At 38.5% G+C, this 6,637-nt stretch overlaps 1 pseudogene; it reads left to right on the top strand.

Moving 5' to 3' along the window:
• Nucleotides 1-2,325: 2,325 nt before the first annotated feature.
• Nucleotides 2,326-2,444, top strand: LOC111730466 (annotated as a pseudogene).
• The last annotated feature ends 4,193 nt before the right edge of the window (nt 2,445-6,637 follow it).

Here is a 6,637-nt window from a genome sequence, read left to right as displayed (position 1 = left end):
ATCTTAGATTTTATGTTTCCCATTAAACTATAAATCAGTTCTCTATCTGCAGCTCATGACTGTGTACATATTTTATGTATGTGCCTTCGGGCATTTTTTATAAAAGGCCATCAACTCTTAGTTAAGGAATAATCATGGAGATATGGAAGATGATTAAGTTCTGAACCTTAAGATGCAGTGTGCATATTGTTCCTTAAAGTTTAAGAACACGTATGATAGATATTTTAAAGTTATGTGCATGAGTTATATAAACTTGTTGGCAGCTGGATTGAAATCAGCTTTACTTAGAATTATTTATTTGGTAATATCGTATACTCGTTACCTTTCTTTAAACATAAATTCCCTGTTCCTGTATTTCTGAATATAATTCAAATTAATTACCCAATTAATTACTACTTATAAGAGCTCTCTGAATTGCTTACACCATGACCTATAACTTAGGTAAGGCATTTGTCAGGTTTTACAGAGAGAAACACTGCTGTACATTTATATGAAAATATCTAAAAGAATTAAGATATTTGAATCAATAGCATTAGCATTCAATATAAAATATAAAATACTCATGAGAACACAAAGTTCCCAGCAAATGTTACTAGAAATAAGTAAAGGATAGTTATTATACTAGAATAAATTCCCAGTGAAATAAGTCAAGCTGTAATGTTACACTTACGGAATTAAAAATGCAGACAACCCTATTTTGTGAGTAAATTGAGATTAACTTTAGGGATTATTATAATAAAAAAGAGGCCAAACGTATACACTATAGAATTAAAACCCATACAACAGAATCTAAACACTATCGCTAAGGGAAATCATATGAAATGTAGCCAAATAAGTGATTTTAAGGCTTAAAGTAATGTAAACTAATATATTCATGTAAGTAAACCATGATCAGTTTGAGGATCAAAAGATTTGAGAACATTTACAGAATAAAAATACCAGCTAAGGGGTTAGTGAAGTGACTTGGGAGGGTTTGGGAGAAAATCTCTTTCTAATGGTAAAGTCTTGAAGACTAATGTCAAGGTTATCTCATACACTTTTCTTGATTTTTATAATATTTTAGAGAATAGCTTGACGGTAACGCTTCACTTGATTGGATCCAGCTGTATGTGATTCTAGATAATGATAAACTCAGTAAAAATAAAAAAACAGCTGGAACCGATGTCAACGTGATCGATCTGAACTAGTTCCGGTTACATTAATTTAAATGTTGTGTTAATCCTGAGGTGGCATGGGTCTTTGTGACACTGTGTTGTGTTTTAGACCAATTCTTCCTTTTTTCCACATTGCCTCTGAAATTCTGAGTTCAAAAAGTCATCGAATAATACATTCATTTATTCATTACAAGAGCCTGTGTGGCTATTTCTCAAGCTTTTGTCCCTCAAAGCCCAAATTCTATTCGACCGAATTAGTACCACCATTTTGGATTCTAGCGTTTGACAAACCTTGGGGAAGGCAAAACACTGCAACTGTCTTTTATCTAGATAGAAACTGTCAATCTTTTTATTTTTCGTGGTTAGATAGTAAATATGTTTGGCTTTATGAAGAAACTGTTGTCGTGAGAAGGCAGCCATAGATAATGTGCAAACACGTGGGTATGGTCGTGTTTCAATAAAACTTTATTTATAAAAACAGGTGGTGAGCTGGATCTGGCCCCTGGACCTTACTTTGCAGGTGCAAAAAAATTAGAATGCCAACATTATTTTGTTTATATAAGGAGTGGAGGTGGGATCGGGATTGTTTTTTAATCAAAGAGGATTGGAACTTGAGCCCCGATGACCAGCAAAATGAGCACAAAGCATTTCAGAGGGGGCTTTAGTATTTTAGACAGTGTTTGGGTAGTCTATGCTTACGGTCCGTAATTTCTGATAAACTTTTCCCAGTTCTAACCAAACTGCATTCTGAAATCATCAGGCGTTAAGATCTACTTGGAGGTCCATTTGAAAAGGCTCCAGGGATGAGTGTACCTTGTTGAATTCTCACGATATGTCGTAAAGACTGACTTGTACTCTTACTGTGTCACTGAACACAGGAACAAGGCACAAAGCAGGGCCTTCTCAAAGGCCAGGTCTCCACAGGTACCACGCTGCTGCATTTCGAGTTTACCAAAAAGCTGACACAAAGTTCCTATAACAGAGCAGTAGCAGAAGGAGAGGTAAAGGCGAAGAATACTTGGATTGCCCACTATAAAACACTTGAATCTTCTCCATCAGGGTGCTAGCCTTCCTGAACCAGGGGCCAAGTCTCCTACTCATGGAACTATACAATGGACATGTCTAGATTCTACAATTATTCCTAAAAATATTTCTATAAAGAGTCTATGCAGTCTACGGCCATGCCACTCTGAACAAGCCTGATCCCGTCTGATCTCAGAAGCTAAGCAGGGTTAGGCTTGGTTAGGACTTGGATGGGAGACCACTTAGGAAGACCAGGTGCTATAGGCATAAAAAATAAAAATAAAAAAAAAAATAAGAGATTGTAAGCTGACAACGTCCTTGCAATCTGTGAGGTCAACCAAGGGTTGCCTCACCTAAAAAAAAAAAAAAAAAAAGAGTCTATGCATCCTTTATGATATGGCCTTTTAAATATAGTGGAAGAAAAACCTGGTTTTGTCTCTCTAAAGACTCTTATTTTCTTCTCATTTGGAAGTGAAAGTGCTGATTAATTGTTTGAAAAAAGACTATTATCATAACGATGATTACGGTAATGGCGGTGGTGGTATAGGTGATGATGAAGATAGAGGTGATGACGGTGATGGTGATGATGGTGATGATGATGGTGATGATGATGGTGGTGATGATGGTGATGATGATGATGGTGGTGATGATGGTGATGACGATGGTGGTGATGATGACGGTGATGATGATGATGGTGATGGTGATTTGGCAGGGGAATGTCCACATATAAAAAGTGAGAAATGAGATAATGTGAGTAAAAATTAATAGCCAAGAGATTTTTTAAAAATGCAGTAGAATGAAGGAGAGACCCTCCTTCACTGTTAAATATTGCTTAGCACCCAAGAGAGAGCTGCCCTGTTAATAATTCTTTTGTTCTTGTGTTTGGGTTTCTTGTTTTTCCAAGTGTTATTTATGATCCCCAGATGGCGGCTTGCGGAAGTTTGTGTTCCAACCTGAAAACCTTTAGGCAAACTCATTCATTGGTGTTTTGAAGCGAACTGTTCATCTGAAGTGCAGACTCTCACAGTATTCTTTTGCGAATTACGAAGAACTCGGACAAACATTTAGTCTATAGCACCCACTGAGAAGCCTCATTGTACCGTCGTAATAATTTCATTATCTATCAAATGTGCATAGAATATCTTCTTTCGCAAGAAGTGACATCCTCAGAATAGAAACTGTTAATATGTCCAAAGAAATTGCTTCTTTCTCTGATGATCACAGTTCCCTTAGACGTTGATTGTTCATTCGCTGCCTCTTGTTTTTCTCAGCATAAATATCTGATCGGACAGCAACATCCCCAGTCACTGAAGCTTTATCACGCCTGGAACAACACTGACGATTTATTTCTCTGTCTAAGGAGAAACTTTTTTGCTCTGCCATTTAATGTTCTGTGATTTATAAGCTTGAACTGAAATTGGAAAAATTCATAGTTATCGTCTAACCATGGATTTTTGTGCTGTGTACAGTTTCTGGTTTCTTTTTTTATATTATAAATACAATTCTGGAATTTTTCTTAAAATCAGCTATACTTTAAAATTAATTATTAGTATACAGAAGAGGGTATTAAAGTGAATCAACAGATCAGTAGCCTCTAGGTCTCAAGTCAGTCTGTGAGTATGTTGTGCTTTACCACCAGGAAACAAAGGAGTTTTAAGTTGCTCTAAATCCTGGTGTTTGAATTAACATTCATAACAGACTTGAATGCGGGATCTTCCATGTGACCCAAAATGTTCTCATTACCATCGTCCACCCTCTTTACACCTCAAAACATTGTGAAACAGCACCTAAGTGACGTGGAGACAAATTACTGTAGTTAAAAGCACAACACTTTTGATGTGTAGCAGATGTGGCTTATCTATCTTGAGGTGGCCATAGATGAGGTCCATAACTTCATGATATATGTCATCGTTCTGAATAGCTATTATCTATTATCTCAGATGTATGTGAAAGTTAATGATACAAACACGATAATATGATGACTAGACCATAAGGTGGAAGTAAGTTTCAGCCATGTAACTGATGTGTATTAAGAAGCTTTTCTTCCTATTACTGAGAACAGGAAAGAATGACATCTTCATGGTTTTCCACTTTAGTCTGATGAAAACGTGGCCTTGAAAGGCAACTATATAGCATTATCTTAAACATCTTTTTAAGATGTGAATGAATGTAAGGATGTAAGAAGATGTTCACCAGAAAGATAAATAAACTGCACCCCTCATTGAAAACCATCGACAGGTACTGATGCTAATTTTTGCACATCCTCGATGCGTTGAAGGATGTTCTATTTCCCATCCTGTTTTCTCACTGACGTGGATTACGGACCCGTTTCATCGTAACAGTACGTGATCCAAACACCTTCGTCCAGAATGTAACCATATATGTAATAAAATATCAAGAAGTCTAGCGGCTTGGGATATTATATATTACATATATTATGTATCATATATCATATATTATATGTGTGTGTGTATCTCCTACAGCAAAAAACAACATCACCTTTCAGTTTTCTGTGGACATAGGTCAGGTGCTTCTGTGTGATAATAAAGCCCTTTCGTGCTCACGAGTAATAGCAGAGGGCACACACTGTTTTATTGCCTCCAGCAGATAGGCTCTCGTTATTACATGATTTAGAGGAAATGTACCCTGCTAAGGAGGAATTTTAAAACTTTGACATTTAACTGGACCCCAGCTAACTGTAGGTGGCCAAGATGAAATTATGTTTGTACTCATTACGGAGGTAGGGAGAAGTGACATCAAGATATTTACATGGTCATAAACGACATGAAATTTACATTAATTAAAGGAGTGAATAATCACTCGTAAAATTTCTAGCCAAATGTGCTACAGCATAATGACAGAACAAGGGTTTTAGACAAGATGTCACTGTAACTTTAGCTTTAACTCGAATTAGCTCGGAGTTGGAATGTCTGCTTGTAGTGTGATAGTGGATTCAAACGGCCCTGGAAATTTTACACGAAGAAGAATAAAAAATCTTTCTTTCAAGAGCGGATAGTGGGTAAGTATCAATTCTCATTTTCTTATAAAAACTCATAAATATTTTTCCACTTTTATTACTGCATGCGTGCTCTTCTACGTTTTTTGGTCACTGTTAAAAACTGGAAAACTTTGTTTATTTGCCAATGTCGTTAATAGTGAATTTCATAAGATTTTGTTAAGTCCTTTGAAACAACTGTTCCCCTGCATCTTTGCTTTCTGACAAAGGCACCATTTGATCCATGAAGATATCTTGAAGTTACTTTCGTAGGCTATTATCGATCTGGTTGTTCACAGGGTCGAAGCACTGAATTCCATGTTATAAGGCGTCATACTGCAGATACTGAGTTCCATAGTCAATGAAAATAGGAGAAAGCTTTCCCGATGGCTGATCATGCTCAGGCACCCATGTCTTACAGCACGGCTTATGGATTCTTTCAGCAGTGTAAACCGAGCACGGTGACGGTCATGAGAACGGACGGACACGGAACTGTTTTTCAAATTCCGGTGAAAAGATATTTGCCAAACTTGAAAGTAAATTTGGCCTTATGGAAAAGTTGCAAACATCGTGTAAGGAGTCCTTGCCTACGCTTCACCTGGCTGTCCCCAACGGCAAATGCTTGCAGAATCACATTGCATTTGGCGCGGGTGTCTCTTAAGCCTTGGGCCATCTGTGACGGTGACCTCATCTGTACTTGTCTTATGTGCCTGTATCATGCAAGGAGGGTGCGCATCAGTTGTTTTTAGGATGTCCCTCCCTTTGGATTGTGTGACATTTGCTCAGCGCACAGAAGAGAGAACAGTATGCGTCTCACACGCCTGTCTCGTTCCGTGTCCTCTGTTGGGGTGCTCCGTTCCGGCGTCTCGAAAAGAAGCAAGGGCAGTGGGGGAACTCGCCATCGGCAGGATTATAACGATGTCCTCTGGAGGGGGTGAGGGGGAAAGGCAATCAATTACTGCCTTTCACAGAAAATATGTGGGGTCGCGGCAAAGAACATGGAGAAAGCACCTCCTTTTGCAATTCCTGCAGCGTTTTTATAGGGCTGCGATTAATGTCGTTGAGATTCTGAATTACGCTTGTGGAGTTGGGGAGCCCTTTGATTATCTTCTGGCTTGTGGGGATATCCCCATAAGCGACTCCAGGCAGCGAGGCAGCCATCAGCTGCGTCTTCTGTTTCTGTTCACTTCTAGAATCTGCCCAGATAGTACCAAGCTGGAGAGTTGTGGGGAGCTACCCATGAAAGACTCATTCTAACACAGGTTCCATTAACACCCCAATTCTGGCATTCCCACCTTTATGTAATTCTATTTCATCGAGCATTGGCTGTCCCAGTGATGTCTTTCTACGCAGTAGAGCAGGGACAGGTAGTAGGACAACTCTGGCTTCTGCCTTGCTAGCCCTTTCTTGATCACCTTCTTGATGTATGTATAGGCTTTGATGAAATAAGAAGCCATGTTGCAGA

Source organism: Pteropus vampyrus, unplaced genomic scaffold, assembly GCF_000151845.1.
Source record: "Pteropus vampyrus isolate Shadow unplaced genomic scaffold, Pvam_2.0 Scaffold315, whole genome shotgun sequence".
In the NCBI taxonomy this organism is placed as follows: domain Eukaryota; kingdom Metazoa; phylum Chordata; class Mammalia; order Chiroptera; family Pteropodidae; genus Pteropus; species Pteropus vampyrus.
The sequence above is the reverse complement of the archived record's forward strand: the minus strand, read 5'-3'. Positions and strand labels throughout refer to the sequence as shown.